Source organism: Scyliorhinus torazame, chromosome 13, assembly GCF_047496885.1.
Source record: "Scyliorhinus torazame isolate Kashiwa2021f chromosome 13, sScyTor2.1, whole genome shotgun sequence".
In the NCBI taxonomy this organism is placed as follows: Eukaryota; Metazoa; Chordata; class Chondrichthyes; order Carcharhiniformes; family Scyliorhinidae; genus Scyliorhinus; species Scyliorhinus torazame.
In genome coordinates, this window is record NC_092719.1 from 199,005,639 (window position 1) to 199,029,938 (window position 24,300).

The window sequence follows — 24,300 nt, forward strand, 5'->3', positions numbered from 1 at the left end:
TGAGTATTTATATGAGATTAGTTTGAGGTATTTTCGGTTGCCTGAGCTGCGGATGTGTGAGGGGGTGGATATCCTTGTCTTTGCCTCGTTGGTTGCTCGGAGGCGAGTCCTGGAGCTTTGACGTGAGGTCAAGTACACTGTGAGGGGATCAATTGGGCGGCACAGAAGCAGAGCCAGGGACCGGGTTCGATTCCAGGTTTGGGTAACTGTCTATGCGGAGTCCGCACGTCCTCTCAGTGTCTGCGTGGGTTTCCTCCGGGCGCTTCTGTTTTCTCCTGAAAAACGTGCTGTTAGGTGAATTGGACATTCTGAATTCTCCCTCTGAAATGAAAATGAAAATCGCTTATTGTCACAAGTAGGCTTCAAATGAAGTTACTGTGAAAAGCCCCTAGTCGCCACATTCCGGCGCCTGTTCGGGGAGGCTGGTATGGGAATTGAACCGTGCTGCTGGCTTGCCATAGTGTGGCAACTCGGGGATTTTCACAGTAACCTAATTGCAGTGTTAATGTAAGCCTATTTGAGACACTAATAAAGATGATTATTAATTGATGGGTTCTATCGGGATAGCACCCGTTTATACTATATTTCAAGGTCACTGTTACTTCCTCGAGGGGGGTGGGGGGAGTACATGGGAGGGTGTTCTTTCTGAAAGGGAGGGTTGTGTAGATTCATTTATTCTTCTTTTTAATTTATGGTTACTGTTTTATCAGTATTTTTGTATAAAATGATAAAAGGTTCATAAAAATATTTTAAAAAATATATTCTCAATGTGCCACAAGGAGAAAAGGTACGGAGGTGCCATACATTTGGGTTTCTTCCAAACACGATACAAGGTTTGTTTAGGAGATGTTGCTCATACAATACTGAGATGGAGAACGAAAGCCCATGCAAACACTCTGCTGCTCTACAGATCACATGACATTCCACCAACAGGGATGTATCACTTAAATACATAGCACCTCCCCACTTTATTTCTTCAGTACAAACAATAACCTTTCTTAACATTTAAACAACAGATCTAATTACACATTAGATACATTACGTTGCACCATTATCTCTTTACATATACACAGCTTAATTAGACAGTCTCTCAGGTGGACTTCTATTTCTTTTGAGCTGTACTCGACGTTCTGGAACCTGGCTACTTGAGACTTTTGAAGTGTTTTCTTTTTCTTCAGTACATTTCCTGTGAAGTTACTCCAGTGTCCGTCACCATAGGTATTGGATAGCCCTCAGAAACAGAATCTGAATTTGTCTCCTCAGAGGTATCACTTCTTAGATTTTCCAAAGGAAATACTTGGGAAGTTTCAGCGCTTTCACTTTGAAAGTTGGTCAGTATAATATCACCAAACCTTTTCACCATCCGTGTGTATGGTGTATGATATTGGACTTGTTTTTGCGAGGATAATTGAAGGTACCCGTTTCTCATTTGTAGTGTAGCTTCTTGCTAGCACTTGCTCTCATTGAGTCAACACTCTCCTTTTGTTCCCTCCTGGAAATCTGTGCTTGTAATAATAATTCTTTATTGTCATAAGTAGGCTTACATTAACACTGCAATGACGTTACTGTGAAAATCCCCTAGTCGCCACACCCCGGCGTCTGTTCAGGTACACTGAGGGAGAATTCAGAATGTCTAAATTACCTTACAGCACGTCTTTCGGGACTTGTGGGAGGAAACCGGAGCTCCCGGAGGAAACCCACGCAGACACGGGGAGAATGTGCAGACTCCGCACAGACAGTGACCCAAGCCGGGAATCGAACCTGGTACCCTGGCGCTGTGAAGCAATAGTGCCAAACACTGTGCTACCGTGCCGCCCATTATTGTAGTTTGGCAATCTCTCAACCTCTCAAGTATCAGGTGGTATCAAAAGGTCAAACTTTGTCCTTAGCCTTCGTTTGAAAAGCAGCATTGCTGGTGAACTCTGTGCCGTTGTTTGTGCGGTGTTTTGGTCTGACATCAAGAAGTAATTCACTCGTCTTAACAGTGTACCTTGATCCTTTGATAACTTAATTGAGTGTTTAAGTGACTGTACAAATCGTTCAAACAGTCTATTTGTTGCAGGATGATATGGAGCTGACTTTACGGGCTTTTCACGGTAACTTCACTGCAGTGTTAATGCAAGCCTACTTGTGACAATAAAGATTATTATTATTATATTATGTGCTGTGTACCATTTCCTTTTAAGTAGTCTTCGAACTCCATGGCAGTGAACTGAGTTCCATTGCCACTTACGACCTCAGTGGTCGTAAGTGCTCCGGTCGTAAGTGCTCCGGTCTACCAAGTCTTGCAAATATTTCATCTAACTTCTCAATAGTTTGTTCTGTCATCATGGATTTCGTAATCACTACTTCCAGCCATTTACTATGTGCATCTACAATCACCAGGAACATGGGCGTCATTCTCCGACCCCCCGCCGGGTCGGAGAATGGCTGTTGGCCGCCGTGAATCCCGCCCCTGCCCCCGCCGAAGTCTCCGCTCCCGGAGATTGGGCGGGGGCGGGAATCCGGCCGCGCCGGTTAGCGGGAACCCCCGCTGGATTCTCCGGCCCGGATGGGCCGAAGTCCCGCCCAGAAATTTCCTGTCCCGCCGGCGTAAATCAAACCTGGTATTTACCGGCGGGACAAGGCGGCGTGGGCGGGCTCCGGGGTCCTGGGGGGGGCGCGGGGCAATCTGACCCCGGGGGGTGCCCCCACGGTGGCCTGGCCCGCGATCGGGGCCCACCGATCCGCGGGCGGGCCTGTGCCGTGGGGGCACTCTTTCCCTTCCGCCTCCGCTACGGCCTCCACCATGGCGGAGGCGGAAGAGACTCTCCCCACTGCGCATGCGCGGGAAACTGACAGTGGCCGCTGACGCTCCCGCGCATGCGCCGCATTTCCGCGCCAGCTGGCGGGGCAACAAACGCCATTTCCGCCAGCTGGCGGGGCGGAAATCCCTCCGCCGTCGGCCTAGCCCCTCAATGTTGGGGCTAGGCCGCCAAAGATGCGGAGACTTCCGCACCTTTGGGCCGACGCGATGCCCGTCTGATTGGCGCCGGCTTTGGCGCCAGTCGGCGGGCATCCCGCCGTTGGGGGAGAATTTCGCCCCATGTGTCCCGTAGTCGATGCAAATTCTCTGCTATGGCTGCATCGGCCATTCTCACGTATGTAAGGGCTGCAGCGGTGGAGTGTTCCTGTCCCGCCGGCGTGGATTAAACCACCTACCTTACCGGCGGGACAAGGCAGCGCGGGCGGGCTCCAGGGTCCTAGGGGGGGGGGCTGGCCTGCGATCGGGGCCCACCGATCCGCGGGCGGGCCTGTGCCGTGGGGGCACTCTTTTCCTTCCGCCTTCGCCACGGTCTCCACCATGGCGGAGGCGGAAGAGACTCTCTCCACAGCGCATGCACGGGGATGCCGTGAGCGGCTGCTAACGCTCCCGCGCATGCGCCGCCTGGCAATGTCATTTCCGCACCAGCTGGCGGGGCACTTCCGCCAGCTGGCGGGGCGGAAATCAGTCCGGCGCGGGCCTAGCCCCTCAAAGTTAGGGCTGGGCCCCCCAAGATGCGGAGGATTCCGCACCTTTGGGGCTGCGCGATGCCCGACTGATTTGCGCCGTTTTTGGCGCCGGTCAGCAGACATCGCGCCAATACTGGAGAATTTCGCCCCTAATCCTGGTCACCAAAAATAACTGCATGCCAATTCTTTCATCCTCAGCACACCAAGAAGTTCCTCATACATTAGTCAATGATTTTATTACGCAAGTGTGGAGGAATAATCACTCGGATTTCCAATTGTATAAAAAAGTCCACTATCAACTCAAGTCTTCTTATGATGTAGGGCTTGGATGTTTATGATGTACGTCAATTATCGTTCCTTTTTGGACCATGTCCATAACCTTCCCCATGGGCGGAACGGTAGTGCAATGGGTAGCATTGTTGCTTCACAGCTCCTGCATCCCAAGTTCGATTCTCGGCTTGGGTCACTGTCTGCGCAGAGTCTGCACTTTCTCGCCGTGCCTGCGTGGGTTTGTCGGGGGTGCTCCGGTTTCCTCCCACAAGTCCCAAAAGATGTGCTGTTAGGTGGGCATTGGGAATTGGGCATTCTGAATTCTCCCTCTTGAAACCCGAACAGATGCCAGAATGTGGCGACTAGGGGCTTTCCACAGTAACTTCATTGCAGTGCTAATGTAAGTCTAGTTGTGACAATAAAGAGTATTATTATTATTATCAATGGCTCGGTTCTTGTGTATGTCTGTACTTGAGGTGAAGTACTTGGGGCAGCACGGTAGCATTGTAGATAGCACAATTGCTTCACAGCTCCAGGGTCCCAGGTTCGATTCCAGCTTAGGTCACTGTCTGTGCGGAGTCTGCACGTCCTCCCCGTGAGTGCGTGGGTTTCCTCCGGGTGCTCCAGTTTCCTCCCACAGTCCAAATATGTGCAGGTTAGGTGCATTGGCCGTGCTAAATTGCCCTTAGTGTCCAAGATTGCCCTTCATGTTGGGTGGGGTTGCTGGGTTGTGGGGATAGGGTGTAGGTGTTTGACCTTGGGTAGGGTGCTCTTTCAAAGAGCCAGTGCAGACTCGATGGGCCGGGTGGCCTCCTTCTGCACTGTAAATTCTATGATAATCTATGAAAGTCTTAGTATCATCCGCAAACTTGATAAACAGACCATCTACATTATCTTCCAAGTCATTTATATGTATTACAAACAGTAAAGGTCCCAGTACTGATCCCTGCAGAACACAACTATTTACAGACCTCCATTCGGAAAAAGACCCTTCCACTGCTACCCTCTGTCTTCTATGGCCAAGTCAGTTCTGAATCCCGCTAGCTAGTTCACCCCTGACCCTATGTGATTTGATCTTTTGCACCAGCCTGCCATGAGGGACCTTGCCAAATGCTTTACTAAAGTCCATGTAGACAACATCCACAGCCCTTCCCTCGTCAATCATTTTTGTTACCTCCTCAAAAAACTCAATTAAATTAGTGAGACATGACCTCCCTCATACAAAACCATGCTGTCTGTCACTATTAAGACTATTCACTTCCAAATGTTCATAGATTCTATCTCTGAGAATCTTTTCCAACAATTTCACTATCACTGTCGTCAAGCTCACTGGCCTATAATTACCCGGATTATCCTTGCTACCCTTCTTAAATAATGGGACAACATTGGCTATCCTCCAATCCTCTGGGATCTCACTTGTGGCCAACGAGGAAACAAAGATTTCTGCTAGAGGCCCAGCGATTTTATCTCTTGTCTTCCTCAGTAATCTGGGATAGATGCCACCTGGTCATTGGAATTTGTCTACCTTAATGCTTTTTAACGCACCTAACACTTCCTCCCTTATAATAATGACCTGTTTTAAAGTGTTTACACATCCCTCTGAGAGACCACCAATCAACATGTCCCTCTACTTTGTGAATACCAATGCAAAATACACATTTTGGATCTCACCTACTTCCTTTGGTTCTACACATATTTTCCCTCCTTCGTCCTTGAGTGGTCCAACTCTTTCTCTAGTGTCATGTGAGAGTACCTTTAAGAAATGGGTGTTTAAAAAATGTACCTTTAAGAAATGGGTGTTTATCAGTGATGTCAGGGTGTGGGTGGAGCTGGGCTGTCTGTCAGCTTTTTACTTTCATTTTAGGCTGTTTGCTGCAGGGTGTGTTTTAGTTTTGTTTTCAGTGTTGGAGCTGAAGCCAGACAGAGCAGGTGTACTGTTGATCTCTCTGCCATGAAAATACTATCTCTTGATCATTTGGTGAGTTCAGAATTATAAATGTTCTCAGTAGTGAATGTAAACCTAATGTGCTTCTGTTGAAAGGTGTTTCTTCTGTCTTCTGGATGTTGTTTGGGAAGTTATTAAGGATTACTTAGTGTTGTATTCTTTGGGGGTTGTGTTTGAATTGATGGTTGCTAAGATGTTCACTATATGTTTCAAAAAGGTTAACTTGAGTTCATAGAATAAACATTGTTTTGCTTTAAAAATTACTTTTCCATTTCTGCTGTACCACACCTGTAGAGTGGGCCGTGTGCTCCCCATACCACAATCTATTAAAAATTGTGGGTCAGGTGAACTCCATGATACACTTTGGGGTTCTCTAAATCCTGGCCCATAACACTAGCTACTCTCTTGTTCCTAATATACATGTAAAATGCCTTGGGATGCTCCTTAATCCTGTCTGCCAAGGACATATCGTGACCCCTTTTTTCCCTCCTAACTCCCAACTTGAGCTCTTTTCTACTTTCCTTGTATCCTTCAAGTGCTTCATCTGTTGTTAGTTGCCTCGACCGCACGTATGCATCCTTTTTATTTTTGACGAGACTCACAATTTCCTTGGTCCTCCACGGTTCCTGAATCCTGCCCTTCCTGCCTTTCCTTTTCACCGACACATGCCTGTCCTGTACTCCCATCAACTGCTCCTTAAAAGACTCCCACATGCCAAATGTGGATTTACCCTCAAACAGTCTCTCCCAAACAACAGCCTCCAAATCCTGCCTAATCTGGTTGTGGTTAGCCTTCTCCCAATTTAGCACCTTAATCCTAGGACAACACTCGTCGTTTTCCATGAGTTTCCACAAGCTTACGGAATTGTTGTCACTGATCGCGACATGTGCGGAGTCTGCACGTTCTCCCCGTGTGTGCGTGGGTTTCCTCCGGGTGCTCCGGTTTCCTCACACAATCCAAAGATGTGCAGGTTAGGTGGATTGGCCATGATAAATTGCCCATAGTGTCCAAAAAGGTTAGGTGGGGTTCCTGGGTTACGGAGATGGGGTGGGCTTAAACGAGGTGCTCTTTCCAAGGGCCGGTGCAGACTCGATGAGCCAAATGGCCTCCTTCTGCACTGTAAATTCTATGATTCTAAGAGAACGACTGAGACCTTTAAAATCAGGATCAGATGCCCAGAATGCTGTGGCGATGAGCTGCAGTGCAGTGTTAAGAAACTCTGCCAAGCCTCCACAACAGGTTGTGTTCGTGTTTACACTGCTGTGTCTCATGGCATTGACCTGGACATTTGACGAGAATCCGAAGAATGGCGATGCAGCTAAGTCTGGTGCAGTTGCAAATGTAGCGACTAATATAAATCAGATCTCTTTTGGAAGTCGGAAAGTGAGGTTGGCATCATTTGCAATCCCTTCACTTTAAATGTAAAATTGTTGTTTTTTTTACTTCTGGTGGTAAGCCAGTGAAAGTTGCAAAAGAGACAAGTTAGCAAATGTACCATGCTTTCTGATGCACGAAATGGCATTTACTAGTTTAAAACGGTCAGCAGAAAAGGTCGTCTTTTACCGGAAACAACAAATGTGATCCTTGACCAAGCAATTCTTTAATAATAATAATCTTTATTATTGTCACAAAAGCACACTGGGCTAAATTGCTGGCTTTTAAAGCAGACCAAGGCAGGCCAGCAGCACGGTTCAATTCCCGTACCAGCCTCCCCGAACAGGCACCGGAATGTGGCGACTAGGGGCTTTTCACAGTAACTTCATTGAAGCCTACTTGTGACAATAAGCGATTTTCATTTTTATTTTACAAGTAGGCTTATATTAACACTGCAATGAAGTTACTTTGAAAATCCCCGAGTCGCCACACCTTCGACGCGTGTTCGGGTTCACTGAGGGAGAATTCAGAATGTTCAATTCACCTAACAAGCACATCTTTCAGGACTTGTGGGAGGAAACCGGAGCACCCGGGGGAAACCCACGCAGACACGGGGGGAACATGCAGGCTCCGCACAGACAGTGACCCAAGCCGGGAATCGAACCCGGGACCCTGGCACTGTGAAGCAACAGTCTAACCACTGTGCTACCGTGACGTCCCACATAGATTGAGGGAGAAATGTTGCTCAGGATATCAGGAAAATCTCTTGGCTTTGTTTGAATGGTGTTGTAGGATCTTTAATGTAGATTTGAACACACAGACAGAAATTTGGCTCAACATAGGGGTCAATATTAGCCCACCCTCCACTCCTTGGATGAGAGAGGGTTTGAGGGGTGAGTTAAAAGTTAGAAATCCTGTAATGTGAGTCCAATCTGCCCATACATGCTGCTGCCAATTTAAAGAAAAAAACATTTTATTAAGGCATTTATGGTTTTCTAATAACAAAAGACACAAGTACAGATATAAACATAGCTCAACACGTAACACACCTCTTCATCTCCCACAGTTATCGCCTAAGCTAGACTGACAAAGTCTAACTCCCTCCCCCCTACCCCCCCCCTGCTCGGGGGCTTCAAGTCCCTCCACGCTAGTAAGATCCGTCTCCGGGCTACCAAGGAGGCAAAGGTTAAACATCAGCCTCTCTTGCCCCCTGGACTCCCGGGTCTTCCAACACTCCAAAAATCGCCACCTCTGGACTTGGTGCCACCCTCACCTTCAACATGCTGAACATGACATCTGCAAATCCCTGCCAGAATCCCCTGAGCTTCAGGCATGCCCAAAACATGTGGGCATGATTTGCGGCCCCTCCTGCAAATCGTCCACACCTGTCCTCTACCCCAAAAAACCTGCTCATCCGGGCCACCGTCATGTGTGCCCGGTGGACCACCTTGAATTGTATCAGGCTGAGCCTGGCACATGATGAGGATGTATTGACTCTGCTCAGGGTATCCTCAAACAGACCCACCTCTAACTCCTCTCCCACCTCATCTTCCCATTTACGTTTTGTCTCCCCTATCTGGGTTTCCTCCCACTCCATGAGTTCTTTGTAAATTTCCGATACCTTCCCCTCCCCCACCCCCGTTCGAGATACCTTGTGCTGTATCCCCTGTGGTGGAAGGAGCGGAAAGGTAAAAACATGCCTTTGCACAAAGTCCCTTCCCTGGAAATATTGGAAGCCATTCCCTGCCGGCAATTCAAACTTCACTTCCAGATCCTCCAGACCGGGAAAGCTCCCATCAATAAACAGATCCCCCAGCCTCTCAATACCCGCTCTCTGCCACCTCCGAAACCCCCCATCCATCTTCCCCGGCACAAACCGGTGATTACCACAGATCGGAACCCACACCAACGCTCCCTTCGCTCCCATATGCATCCGCCATTGCCCCCAGACTCTCAGGGCCGCCACTACCAGTGGGCTTGTGGAGTACCGGGCCGGCGAGAATGGCAGAGGTGCCGTTACCAATACCCCCAAACATGTGCCCTTACAAGATGCCGCCTCCACCTGCTCCCACACCGACCCCTTCCCAACTATCCACTTCCTAATCATGGCTATATTCGCCGCCCAGTAGTAGTTCCTAAAGTTCGGCAGTGCCAGCCCTCCCTCTGCTCATCTCCGCTCCAGCAACACTTTCTTCACTCGCGGGGTTTTACCCGCCCACTCAAACCCAGATATCACCGTGTTCACCCGCTAAAAAAAAGGCCTTTGAATTAAAAATAGGGAGACACTGAAAAACAAACAAAAATCTTGGGAGAACTGTCGCCTTTACGGTCTGTACCCTCCCCGCCAGTGACAACTGGAGCATGGCCCATCTCCGGAAGTCCTCCTTCATTTGTTCCACTAATCGGCCCAGATTTAATTTGCGTAGCTGCTCCCATCTCCTTGCTACCTGAATACCCAGGTACCGAAAACTATCTCCCCCCACCTTAAACAGCAAATCCTCCAATTTCCTCCGCTGTCCCTTTGCTTGGATCACACAAACCTCACTTTTACTCATATTCAATTTGTACCCCGAGAACCAGCCAAATTCCCCTAATATCTGCATAATCTCCTGTGACTAACGCAGCATCAAAGTAAACTGCAACACGCAGCAAACCACACAGGTTGTTGTCCATAATGCACCGGAAGACGGCGCACACCGAGGATACTCCGAACGGGACCCGGGCGTACTCATAGAGTCCCTTGTGCGTATTAATCGTGATGTACTTCCGTGAGGATTTATCGAGCACCAGCTGTTGATAATTGTTGCTCATGTCCAATTCCATGAAAGTACAGCCACCGGCAAATGTTGCAGTCCAATTCGTGATGGCCGGTAAAGGGTAATGGTCTAATCTCAAAGCTGTGTTCAGCATCAATTTATAGGCACCATAGAGGTGGGCTGTCTAATCTGCTGCCCAATCAGTGAAGTGCACAGGCTGAAATCCAACATCGACTCCAATGTGCCAGTGTAGTCTTCGGAAGCCTGAGGAGACGAGTCTTCAAAGACTGAGACCTCAAATCCAGTACCAAGGTCAAGGTCTACAGAGCAACTGTGGTCCCCGTCCTCCTGTTTGCATCAGAAACATGGACAATGCACAGCAGACACCTCAAATCTTTGGAGAGATATCGCCAAAGCTGCCTCCACAAAATCCTGCAAATCCACTGGCAGGATAGGCGTACCAACGTGACCATCCTTTACCAGGCCAATATCTCCAGCATCAAGGTACTGGTCATGCTCGAGCAGCTGTGATGGGCGGCCCACATTGCCCGCATGCCCGACACAAGGCTCCCAAAACAAATGCTCTACTCCGAGCTCCGCAATGGCAAGCGATCACTAGGAGGGCAGAGGAAACACTAGACGGACACTCTGAAAGCCTCCCTAAATAAATGCAACATCCTCTCTGACACGTGGGAATCACTTGCCTTAGAACACACAACCGGAGAAAAAGCATCCGCGAAGCCAACCACCTCGAGCGTCGCAGGTCAAGCGTAAACAGTGGAAGGAGAGCGCAGAATCCAGACCGTCTCACCCACCCACCTCATCAACCACCACCTGCCAAACCTGTGGCAGAGTCTGTGGATCCAGGATCAGACCTGTCGGCCATCGCAGAACCCATCTCCCCAGAGTGAAAGCAAGTCATCCTCGACACTGAAGGACTGGCCAAGAAGGAAAAGATGTGTGTGCGGGCGCTGTTTAACTATGGCGCCAGGATCTTTGACCCCCCTGAGTAAGGTGTGGATGCATCACTTTCCACCTGCCACAAAATTCAACGGGCTCCTCGCTGATGCATAAATAATTATCTGAAAAGCAGAAGAACTGGTGCCAAAATCCACCCCGCCGCCCAATAGGAATCACGCTGACTTTCCCACCTGTCCCTGCACCCAGTCTCCAGAACAGAAAATTACACCCAGAATTTTTTTTTCAGATGAAATGTCTGAGTGTGGCATCAGCTGGAAGATGAATTAAGCTGGTCCCCTGATATGCATCAGCACAATTTTTACTGTCTTTCTACAGGCAGAGATGATAGTCTGGAAATTACTGTGAAGCAACATTATCATATGAAGATTCAACTTGTTTGAATCAAGTCCCTTCCACCACTGTTTGAACACAGCATTTAGCTCTTTGTTTTAAATGCACTAATATTCCTTTAAAATTGAAGAGAAAGGAAGTTAACATTAATGAATCCAGCATTTGAATCTGCAATGAATCTGACGGCATGGTAGCACAGTGGTTAGCACTGTTGCTTCACAGCGCCAAGGGTTTTCTTCATCTGGGGCTACAGTGTGAACGCATCAGCATAAACATCTCTGTGGCATGAAACACAAATTGCAGCCTCCACAAAATTAACAATCCAAATAAGTATCGATGATCACCCTAGCAGAATGCAATTATCGAAAACTCCTCAACGTCAATCGAATTCTACAGCCCAACAAAACGGACTTTAATTGAAATATGACAGTACATGGGTTGCATAAAACGCTGCAGTAACTTAGCTAGTGTGACACTAATTGTCACTTTAGGATTTTCCTCTAGTCGTAACCAGTATTCTTACTGGCAATTTTCCTCCAGCAATTTCTTTCTGTTCTTTGGTTTGCCTGGACTGATGCTTCCGTTCATTCCTATTGAATTATCTGCTGAGTATTTCCGTTCGACACTTTTTAGATCAGGTATTGAACAGATGTGGAAGTTGAATTTGAAACCTTCCAACCCTTCCATTGAATGGCAAGGACCATAGCGGTGCAACATCCAGTGCTGCCACATCAATCGTATCCTTTGACATCCTTTGGAAACGACAGAGTGGGAATCAAATCGCTAAATCACCATGCCTCAGAGTGGCATTTCGCCCTGAACTATTGCAAATAAAAGTTAAAATGACCATTGTGATCCAGCTGCAGGGTTACAAGCCTGTCAAAGTCACCATTCTTCATGCATGGGTCTTAACGTCTAATGTCGGGAAAAGCAAAGCTAAGCATACCCCTGGCCATGATTCTCCAGTCATTGCGAATCACTTTTCCCTCTGGCAGCGCACTCACGCCAGCGGGTTTCCCGAAGGCGTGGTTTGATTACAATGGGAAATCCCATTGATAAGCGGCAGGAATATAAAATCCCCTCCCCCCCCCCCCTCCTCAGCGAACAGCGCACCACCGCAAAACACACGCGGCTGACGGACAGGAGAATCCAGTCCTGTCTCCAGTTGTGGTCCATACCCACCCATCATGCACACATTTCTCGGCATAGGCCACTAGACAACTATCAGAAACAGGATTTAGAGGTCACAATGATTATTAATGCTTCAACGTTGAACATGAGGGATTTGTTTGAAAATATACCTGAAAGTACCCTGCTGTCTCGTAAGACGGCGGAATGTGTTGCGGTGGTCAACTCTGTGTTGAACACCACTTGGTTCAGGACCCCACCCTGGCACAGTGATCACTGTCACATTTTCTACACAGAGACACAGTGGGCCGAGCAGGTGTGCAATTGGCCGGCATCTGTTTCATCTGCGCCCTCTTCTCGGCCAGCTGAGCTTTTTGTTTATTCTCGCTTCATCTAGTGCCCCTTCAAGCAGGCAGCATCCAAAGTTTTTTTTAGAGTACCCAATTATTATTTTTCCAATTAAGAGGCAATTTAGCGTGACCAGTCCACCTAACCTGCCCATCTTTGGGTTGTGGGGGTGAGAACAACGCAGAGACGGGGAGAATGTGCAAACTCCACACGGACAGGGACCCGGGGCTGGAATCGAACCCGTATCCTCGGCGCTGGAACATCCAAAGTTTAAGCCATCATCGACTGTCTCCCAGTTGTCAGTGTCCTGTTCGCCAGCTCACTTGTAAGTGTGCTTGAAATGAAGGTATGGGCACCCAGGAGGTTGTGACACAGTGACCAGTTCACTGTCCAGAAGGTCTTTGGGTCTAAGGCCATCATCAATATGATGAATGTGGCTGAGTCAGCACTGACTTGTCATTGGCGTAACAATGAATGTATCCTGAAGGAATTTGCATGCGCCAAGATCTCTGAGCTGGTTACCTTGTCCTGCACAGAGATGCTGAGGATATGACTGAGATGGCGAAGGTGGAAACTTCTCAGCCTTGTCTCCTGCCTGGAATATATTGTCCAGGTCTCACCATTGTAGAGGAGTGCAGTGAGAACACAGGCTTGATAGCACACAGTTTGGTGTTCTCAGTATGGTGCCTGCTGTTTCACACACTCTTACTCAGCTTAGACATAGTAGCTGCAGCTTTTAAATTGATGCTGATTTCAGCATCAAGTGATAGATTGCTGGTGATTGCCCAGACATGTGAAGCTATGAACAATTCTCCATGCTGATAGATGGTGGTATGACAACATCCTGGATCTTGACATTTGTCTTTCTGATGTTGAGAAACTCTTCACAGTTGTAAGAGACTAATTTTTAAAAAAAAATATATATATTTCTTAAAGTTTTTTACCAACACAATTTTTTCCCCCTTACAGACAATAACCCCCACCCCCCCCCCCCCCCGTAACAAAATAACACGAAATCGCACTGAGCAAGATATATACATGGCAAAATGGTATATTTACATAGCTTTATACACTGGCTCTCTCCCACACGTGCCAGTTTCCCCCACCCTTCATGTTATCTCCTGCTCATCCATCCCCCCAAGCAATCCCCCATTCCCCCCCCACCCCCCCAGGGTTGCTGCTGCTGCTGACCGACCTTCCTCTAACGCTCCGCGAGATAGTCTAGGAACGGTTGCCACCACCTGTAGAACCCCTGCGCAGACCCTCTCAAGGCAAACTTTATCCTCTCCAGCTTTATGAACCCAGCCATGTCGTTTATCCAGGCCTCCAGGCTAGGGGGCTTCGCCTCCTTCCACATTAGCAAGATCCTTCACCGGGCTACTAGGGACGCAAAGGCCAGAATGCCGCCTCTTTCGCCTCCTGCACTCCCGGCTCGTCCACTACTCCAAATATTGCTAGCCCCCAGCTTGGCTTGACCCGGACTTTCACCACCTGAGATATTGCTCCCGCCACTCCTCTCCAGAACCCCTCCAGTGCCGGGCATGACCAAAACGTATGGACATGGTTCGCCGGGCTCCCTGAGCACCTTCCACATCTGTCCTCTACCCCAAAGACCCTACTCAACCTCGCCCCCGTCAAGTGCGCTCTGTGAACCACCTTAAATTGTATCAGGCTGAGCCTGGCACATGAGGAGGAGGAATTAACCCTGCCCAGGGCATCAGCCCACAAACCTTCCTCGATCTCCTCCCTCAGCTCCTCCTCCCATTTACCCTTCAACTCTTCTGCTAGCGCTTCCCCCTCTTCTTTCATCTCCTGGTGTATTGCCGAAACCTTGCCCTCCACGACCCATACACCCGAGATCACCCTGTCTTGAATTTCTTGTGCCGGGAGCAACGGGAATTCCCTCACCTCTCCCCTCACAAAAGCCCTCACCTGCATATATCTAAATGCATTTCCCGGGGGTAACTCAAACTTCTCCTCCAGTGCCCCTAGGCTCGCAAATGTCCCGTCAATGAATGGGTCCCCCATTCTTCTAATCCCCGCCCGATGCCAGCTCTGGAACCCCCCGTCCATCTTCCCCGGGACAAACCGGTGGTTACCCCTGATCGGGGACCACACCGAGGCTCCCACTGCCCCCCTGTGCCGTCTCCAATGGCCCCAGATCCTTAACGTTGCCGCCACCACCGGGCTCGTGGTATACTTTGATGGCGAGAACGGCAGCGGCGCCGTCACCAACGCCCCCAAGCTCGTTCCTTTACAGGACGCCTCCATGCTGCCCCCTCTCCCTCCATAACCCACTTGCGGATCATCGCCACATTTGCTGCCCAGTAGTAGCTCCCTAAGTTTGGCAGCGCCAACCCTCCTCGGTCCCTACTGAGTTCCAGGAATCCTCTACTTACCCTCGGGGTCTTATTCGCCCACACAAACCCCATAATACTCCTACCTACTCTCTTGAAAAAGCCCTTGGTGATCACGATGGGAAGGCACTGAAACACAAACAAAAACCTCGGAAGGACCACCATTTTGATCGATTGCACTCTACCCGCCAGCGAGAGCGGTAACATGTCCCATCTTTTGAAGTCCTCCTCCATTTGGTCCACCAACCTCGTCAGATTCAGTTTATGTAGGGCCCCCCAACTCCTGGCTATCTGGATCCCCAGATACCGAAAACTCCCCGCCGCCCTCCTCAGCGGTAGGTCCCCTATCCCTCTTTCTTGGTCCCCTGCCTGTAATACAAAAAGCTCACTCTTCCCTACATTGAGCTTATAGCCCGAGAACTCCCCAAACTCCCTCAGAGTCTGCATGACCTCGACCATCCCCTCCATTGGGTCCGCCACGTACAGCAACAGGTCATCCGCGTATAGCGACACCCGATGCTCTTCTCCCCCTCGGACCACCCCCCTCCATTTATTAGACTCCGTCAGTGATATGGCCAAGGGTGCGATCGCCAATGCAAACAACAGGGGGGACAGGCCTGCCTCGTTCCTCAGTACAGCCGAAAGTACTCCGACCTCCGCCGGTTCGTCACTACACTCGCCACCGGGGCTCTGTAAAGGAGCTTTACCCAGCTGATAAACCCTCCCCCGAACCCAAACCTACGCAACACCTCCCAGAGGTACTCCCACTCTACTCGGTCAAAGGCCTTTTCCGCGTCCATAGCTGCCACTATCTCCGCCTCTCCCTCCTCCGATGGCATCATTATCACGTTTAAGAGCCGCCGCACATTAGTGTTTAATTGCCTGCCCTTTACGAATCCCGTCTGGTCCTCATGAATCACCCCCGGGACACAGTCCTCAATCCTCGTGGCCAGCACTTTTGCCAATAACTTAGCGTCCACATTGAGGAGTGAAATCGGCCTGTACGATTCACATTGCAGTGGGTCCTTGTCTCGCTTTAGAATCAAGGAAATTGTCGCCTCCGACATTGTCGGGGGCAGGGTCCCCTCCTCTCTTGCCTCGTTAAAGGTCCTTACTAGTAGCGGGGCCAACAGATCTACGTACTTTCTGTAGAACTCCACCGGGAACCCGTCTGGCCCCGGGGCCTTCCCCGCCTGCATACTCCCCAAACCCTTGCTCAGCTCCTCCAACCCGATTGGTGCCCCCAAACCAGCCACCTCTTGCTCCTCCTCCCTCGGGAACCACAGTTGATCTAGGAATCGTCTCATCCCCTCTTCCCCCCCTGGGCGCTGGGATCTGTACAGCTCTTCATAGAACGCCTTGAATACCTTGTTTATTTTCGTTACACTCCGAACCGTGGCTCCCCTTCCATCTTTGATTCCCCCTATTTCCCTCGCTGCCGTCCTCTTATGGAGCTGGTGTGCCAGCATCCGACTAGCCTTTTCCCCGTACTTGTAGGTCGCCCCCTGCGCCTTCCTCCACTGTGCCTCCGCCTTCCCCGTGGTCAACAGGTCAAACTCCGTCTGGAGCCGTCGTCTTTCCCCAAGTAATCTTTCCTCCGGGGCCTCTGCGTATCTCCTGTCCACTCTCAAAATCTCCCCCACTAACCTCTCCCTTTCCATGCCCTCTGTCTTCTCCCTATGAGCCCTGATGGAGATTAGCTCTCCCCTGATCACCTCCTTCAATGCCTCCCATACCACCCCCACTCGCACCTCCCCGTTGTCGTTGGCCTCCAAGTACCTTTCGATACACCCCCTCACCTTCCCACACACCACCTCGTCTGCCAGCAGTCCCACATCCAGCCGCCAGAGAGGGCGTTGGACCCTCTCCTCTCCCAGCCCCATTTCCACCCAGTGAGGGGCGTGGTCCGAAACGGCTATGGCCGAATACTCCGTCCCCTCCACTCTCGGGATGAGCGCCCTGCCCAGAACAAAGAAATCTATCCGGGAGTAAGCTTTGTGCACGTGGGAGAAGAAAGAAAATTCCCTGGCCTGCGGTCTTGCAAACCTCCATGGGTCCACTCCCCCCATCTGATCCATAAACCCCCTGAGTACTTTGGCCGCCGCCGGCCTCTTTCCCGTCCTTGATCTGGAGCGGTCCAGTGCTGGGTCCAGCACTGTATTGAAGTCCCCTCCCATTATCAGGCCCCTCTAGGTCCGGAATGCGCCCCAACATGCGCTTCATGAATCCAGCATCATCCCAGTTCGGGGCATATACATTTACCAACACCACCCACGTCCCTTGCAACCTACCGCTCACCATCACATATCTCCCTCCATTATCCACTACGATAGTCTTGGCCTCAAATGACACATGCTTTCCCACCAAAATTGCCACCCCTCTATTTTTCGCGTCCAGTCCCGAGTGAAATACCTGTCCTACCCATCCCCTTCTTAACCTGACCCCGTGCTTTCCAAAGCCTGCCCCGCCCCCTCTGGCGCAGCTCCTATCGCGGCCTTGTCTCTCTTCCCTAGCCCATGTAACATTTCCTGCGCGTGATTGACCCCCTGTATACAACAACCATCATACTTCAACCCTCAAACAACCCCCACCCTCACAAACCCTCTGTTAGAGTCCACCTTTTCGGTTTGTATGAAGGTCCACGCCTCTTCAGGCGTTTCGAAGTAATAGTGTTGGTCCTTGTATGTGACCCACAGTCGCGCTGGCTGCAGCATTCCGAATTTCACTCCTTTCCGGTTCAGCACCGCTTTGGCCCGGTTGAAACCCGCTCTCCGCTTAGCAACCTCCGTGCTCCAGTCCGGGTATATTCGGATCTCTGCATTGTCCCACTTGCTGCTCCGCTCCTTCTTGGCCCATTTCAGGACCCTCTCTCTGTCCGTAAACCGGTGAAATCTCACCACCATCGCCCTTGGCGGCTAATTTGCCTTGGGCTTCCTCACCAGCACCCGGTGCGCCCCGTCCAGCTCCAGCGACCTCGAAGGGGCCTCCGCGCCCATCATCGCCCCGATCATCGTGCCCGCGTATGCCGTGGCATCGGCCCCCTCCACTCCTTCTGGGAGACCCAGGATCCTCAGATTATTTCTCCTTGACCTGTTCTCCAAGTCTTCGAGTCTTCCCGCCCACTTCTTGTGTAGCGCCTCGTGCCACTCCACTCTCACCGCCAGGCCCAAGAGCTCATCCTCATTCTCACTCACTCTTTTCTGTACCTCCTGGATCTTCACCTCGTGGGCCTTCTGGGTTATCCCTAGTCCTTCAATTACCGCCAGCATAGGCGCCAGCATCTCCTTCCGCAGCTCCTCGAAGCAGCGCTTGATGAATTCCTGCATCTCCGCTTTGTCCCCGGCCGCCGCCATTTTGCTTTTTTTCCCTCGCTTCTCCCGCTGCTCCAATGCCGTTTTTTTGGCCGTTGCACTTCGGGTCCGGTCCATAAAAATTGGTAGGGGACCTCTCTCTTCTCTTCCCCACAGGTTGTCTGTGAAAAAATTCCGTTGGGGCTCCTCTAGCGAGCCCGAAAGTCCGTGATCGCGGGAACTGCCGAATCGTGCGGCTTAGCTCCGCATAGCCGCAACCGGAAGCCAGAGAATAATTTTTAATAGTTCAAAGTTAAAAGTGATAGATTTGTTTGAAAATGTGCTCACCAACCAAATGTTGATCAATCAGATCCCAACAAAGTCAACAATTTTAATCAAGGAATACCGCTGCCTTAACTTTATTGCTTAAGCTTTTAATTTGAGGGAACATACTTTTTTAAACAATGACTGGCAGTGTTATCATTAGGGACTCTTGCTGGATCTGGGTTTTCTTCCTAAATACCTGACCTATCCCCGATGGTTATTAAAGAAAGTAACAAGTAATGCTGTAAACCCATAAGCACCTATACAGAACTAGCAGGTTGTAAGAACTATAAATGTATCTTGCATCACAGGTCAGGTACGAAAGGAGACTGAAGGGATCTGGAAAAATAAAAGGTAGTATGTAGCCTGTAAGATATCCTGAGGAAATCTATAAGCCAGGCTCTTTCCCAAATACATTGACAACTACATGATCCTTTCCATTGAGGCAATGGCATAAAAATGGGAGAAATATGGAAGGACCATAGCGTAAACAAGTGAAGAGGGCACTCAGTAGAATTCATACCCCTGCCACGTTGTGTCAACACAGTATTACAATTATACAGTTTTCCCTGCCTGGTTGATGCTCTGTAACTGCGAAGATGAAGAAGTAAATATTTTTATTAAGAGCTCCCATGTCACTGAGGAGGCTTCAAATCACTCCATACACAGCAACCGGCTCTGAAAACTCTGCTCACAATGTGATAAATTGCACCAGAGCAGTTGAGACAATCCACAACATTCTAAAAAAAAGAGTCAATTCATCCTATCTCCCAATGTGATTGGATCCTTTAAAACAACTCTAGGATCCTGATCTGCATCTTAGCAAATCCTAAAAGGTAGTAGGTAGCCTGTAAGATATCCAAAGGAAACCTACAGGGGAGGCGGTGGCATAGTGGTATTGTTGCTGGACTAGTAATCCAGAGACCCAGGAGAATGATTGGGGGAACCGAGTTTGAATTGCACCACGGCACGGTGATGGAATTTAAACTCAATGAAATATCTGGAATTAAAAGTCAAATGAACCCATCTGGTTCACTAATGTCCTTTAAGGAAGGAAATCTGCCATTCTTACCTGGTCTGGATTACATGACTCCAGACCACAGCAATGTGGAAGGCCTGGGGCAAAACGCCAGAGCCATGTATGAGGTCGTTCAAGGCCTGGGGCACATTATGTGGTGCATTGCTGAGGTGCAGGTCATGAGAGCCCAGTCACAGGCGGACATGTCCTGGGCGCACATGGACATTGCTGCAGCGCTCCAGAGCTTGACTCATTCTCAAAGGCTGAGAGCATCAAGTGTTTTAGCCAGTCACAGAGGAATATCTCACAGGAACAGTAAGAAGTCTTGCAACACCAGGTTAAAGTCCAACAGGTTTGTTTCAATGTCACTAGCTTTCGGAGCGCTGCTCCTTCCTCAGGTGAATGAAGAGGTATGTTCCAGAAACATATATATAGACAGATTCAAAGATGCCAGACAATGCTTGGAATACGAGCATTAGCAGGTGATTAAATCTTTACAGATCCAGAGATGGGGTAACCCCAGGTTAAAGAGGTGTGAATTGTGTCAAGCCAGGACAGTTGGTAGGATTTCGCAGGCCAGATGGTGGGGGATGAATGTAATGCGACATGAATCCCAGGTCCCGGTTGAGGCCGCACTCATGCGTGCGGAACTTGGCAATAAGTTTCTGCTCGGCGATTCTGCGTTGTCGTGAAGGCAGCCTTGGAGAACGCTTACCCGGAGATCAGAGGCTGAATGCCCTTGACTGCTGAAGTTTTCCCCGACTGGAAGGGAACATTCCTGCCTGGTGATTGTCGCGCGATGTCCGTTCATTCGTTGTCGCAATCCCATGGCAATCTCTGCAAGACGTGCCAGATCATCGACATGGATACCACCATTACACATGAGAACACCACCCACCAGGTACGCGGTACATACTCGTGCGACCCGCCCAACGTTGTCTACCTCATACGCTGCAGGAAAGGATGTCCCGAAGCGTGGTACATTGACGAGACCATGCAGACGTTGCGACAACGAATGAACGGACATCGCGCGACAATCACCAGGCAGGAATGTTCCCTTCCAGTCGGGGAACACTTCAGCAGTCAAGGGCATTCAGCCTCTGATCTCCGGGTAAGCGTTCTCCAAGGCGGCCTTCAGGACCCGCGACAACACAGAATCACCTAGCAGAAACTTATAGCCAAGTTCCGCACACATGAGTGCGGCCTCAACCGGGACCTGGGATTCATGTCGCATTACATTCATCCCCCACCATCTGGCCTGCAAAATCCTACCAACTGTCCTGGCTTGACACAATTCACACCTCTTTAACCTGGGGTTAACCCATCTCTGGGTCTGTAAAGATTTAATCACTGCTAATGCTCGTATTCCAAGCATTGTCTGACATCTTTGAATCTGTCTATATATATGTTTCTGGAACATACCTCTTCATTCACCTGAGGAAGGAGCAGCGCTCCGAAAGCTAGTGACATCGAAACAAACCTGTTGGACTTTAACCTGGTGTTGTCAGACTTCTTACTGTGCTCACCCCAGTCCAACGCCGGCATCTCCACATCACAGGAACAGGTGGACATAACACAATCCCAGAATGACATGACCAAGGCAGTGAGGGGTATGACCCACTCTCAGTGCTCCATGGCTGAGGACATCGGGACCATGGTTTAGAGGAGTACGGGCCTCCAGGACTGGCAGCGCCAGGTGAGGGTAGCACCCCTGGAGCTTACTCTGGCCGCACCTCCAACCCCGGTGGAGTGGAGGAAGTGATAGGCCCACGCTGGCACCTCCCACAAGGGAGGTGCTGGAACCTCCGCTCTTCCAACTCCTCCCCATGTGCCACTGGTGTATCTCATGGGCAGTGGGCAAAACAGGCTGTCATGTCGTCACCTGTGACATCCGGAAGTCAGCCAGGCTCAGCCAAGCCCAGGCCCTCCAGAGGACGACCGTCAAGAGCACCACAAGGCAGAGGGTAAGACAAGCAGCAGATTGCCTCCTCTTCTGATGTGCCGTCTGGGGTAACGCCTAGAAGCAGTGGTAGGCACGAAGGATTAGAAAAATAGGTGACACTTGAGTTGGCACAGGTGTTGCGGAGAGTTGATAGTAATGGGAAGGGAACACTTATTGTAAATACGCACCATTAAAAACTTTTGCACCACCAGTCCAATCTTCCTCTAATCTCTGACTCACGGGTGTGAAGGATGGACTGAAGGGCACCCATGCCACATGAATGTCCTACATGGTCACACCCTCATCGAAAAATGGCAGGGTCTGGGACAGCAGTATGACAGCATCCCCAGTGAGTGAGTCCCAACCATTCACCATCCCCTGGAAAACCCACAATCCTCCCGAACCGCCCCACCCATCACCCACCCACCAACATTTTTGGGCACGTGAGAAGGAATCGGCAGCACACTTGCAGGGATCATCTTAAAGACAGGAGTCAGTCTTTGTCAGACAATGAGGAGCAGCAGAGCTCACCTGAAAGCGAGTCGTCATCATCCTCCTCCATCCCGTGGACAAGGCCGGCTGATATTGCCTACCCAGGGCCAACACCCCGTGGTGATGCTGGTATGACCTTTGCGGGGGGGGTGGGGTGGGGGGGGGGGTGGGGGGGTTCATGAGAAGGAGTGGAAGGTGAGGGGGAAGGTGGAGTGAAGGACTAAGGGTGAGGAAAGTGTGGAAGGGCTGAGGGAGAGGGACAGTGTGAAAGGCTCAGGGGAAGGTGGAATCTTTGTGGTGTGGGGGAGGGGGTTGAAGTAGGGGGAACTGGGGGTGTGGGTGGACAGCGGAGCTGCCTGTGGCCAGGTGTCCTTGATGGTAAATTGGGAGGTGATGAGGTTGTTCCCTGTGCGACGGCCCTGAGTCACATATGGCATGCATGCCCTGTTGCCCATCCTTCACACACTGGGCAGTGTGCCGTGCCCATCTAGGCTCCACGCCAGGATCCTTCTAGACACCATCATCGTCCTCCTCGTCAGATGAGGCGTGCTGTTCTTTCTACTCCTCCAGCATGTCACCCTGCTGCTGCACGAAGTTGTGAAATACGCAGCCAGCCATCACGCTGTTCGAGACCCTCTGGCGGATATTTTGGAAAGCCCCACCAGAGCGGTCCAGGCATCGGAAGCGTAACTTGAGCAAGCCGATGCACCTCTCAATGACCCTCCTGGTTGCTCTGTGAGCATCGTCATAACGGTTCTCCGCTTCGGCTCAGGTGTTATTCTCCATGACCTCAGCAGGTCACCTACTAGCCAACCCCTCACCCAAGGGAGCACCTCAAAGGTGTTGTGAACCGACGGGTGCACCTGGATTAATGTGTTGTGCATGCTGCCTGGATATTGGGCACAGATGTGCATAATGTGCGGCTTATGATCGCACAGCAACTGCACTTTCATGGAGTGGAAGCCCTTCCTATTGATGAAGGGCACCCCATGTCCAATTGGTGCTCGGAGGATGACATGTGTGCCATAGATTGTCCCAGACCTGGGGTATGCCAGCATTGGCATCAAATCCTGCTGCCCCAGCATCCTGTTGGGCATTGTCCAGGTTGACGATGATGTAGTCCGATGCCCAGGATGCATAGGGTGCCCATGACAGTGCGGATGCACCTGTTTGCGAGATCCCACACTGGTCCTCGCTCGAGCCCTGGAATGAGACAGTTGCATTAAAAACTCATGGCAGCCATCATCTTGATTCCTCCTCCACACTCCACTGTGCCAAGTGTGCCGCCATCTGGCACAGATGATGTACAGTCTCCTGGTGAGTCGGAGTCGGCAGCAGCACACGCAATCCAGCAGCTACTCAAAGGACGGGCAGCAACGCTACACACATAGCCTGATGGGATGCCTTCTTTGCATCTCCTCCTTGGCCTTTATCCAGTCGGAACTTGAGCCTCACCGACTGGCCCATACTCTTCGGAAGGAGGCTCCTCTTGTGCCAGGTTAGGTTATGTCTCTGCAGCGGTAGGGAAGGCAGACAGACAGCGCTTGGAGACAGCTTGTGATCCCCAGGGGTGGGCTAGCTGAAAGTACCACTGGTGAGGCATTCGCTGTGAGAGAGATTGTGTGGCAGGGAGAGTTCTAGTGGCAATGGTGCCTGTGTCCTTTGTTTGGATGGCTCTGTTTGTACCCTGATTCCTGTGCCCTGGGCCGGGCTTCTGAGGGGTGCACGGAGTAGTTGAGCATGGCCACGCCCATCCGCTTGATGATATTGCTGGGGTATGAGGGTTTCCAGAGGGTGGGGGGGATGAGTGGGGAGTCACATGAGCAGAAGCCCTCAGAGGATATGCAGGATACTGCCTGCAGTCTCAACAGCACATCTTTCTGGACTTGTGGGAGGAAACCGGAGCACCCGGAGGAAACCCATGCAGACACATGGAGAACGTGCAAACTCCGCACAGACAGTGACCCAAGCCGGGAATCGAACCTGGGACCCTAACACTGTGAAGCAACAGAAACAGACAAAGGTAACACAATAATAAACAAACATAAATGCCAGTGCCCAGTGCACCAGTTAAAATGGCCAACATCTTTAGAGGGCATCGGAACAGAGCATGTGTGCATAACTCACTTCCATAAATTTCATCTACATGGAAAGAGAATACAGCATCGTAAACATCAAATTAAAAATCAAACCCAATAAATCACTCAAAAAAACATCAAAATACAATATGAAGGAAAAACATTCATTTGATGG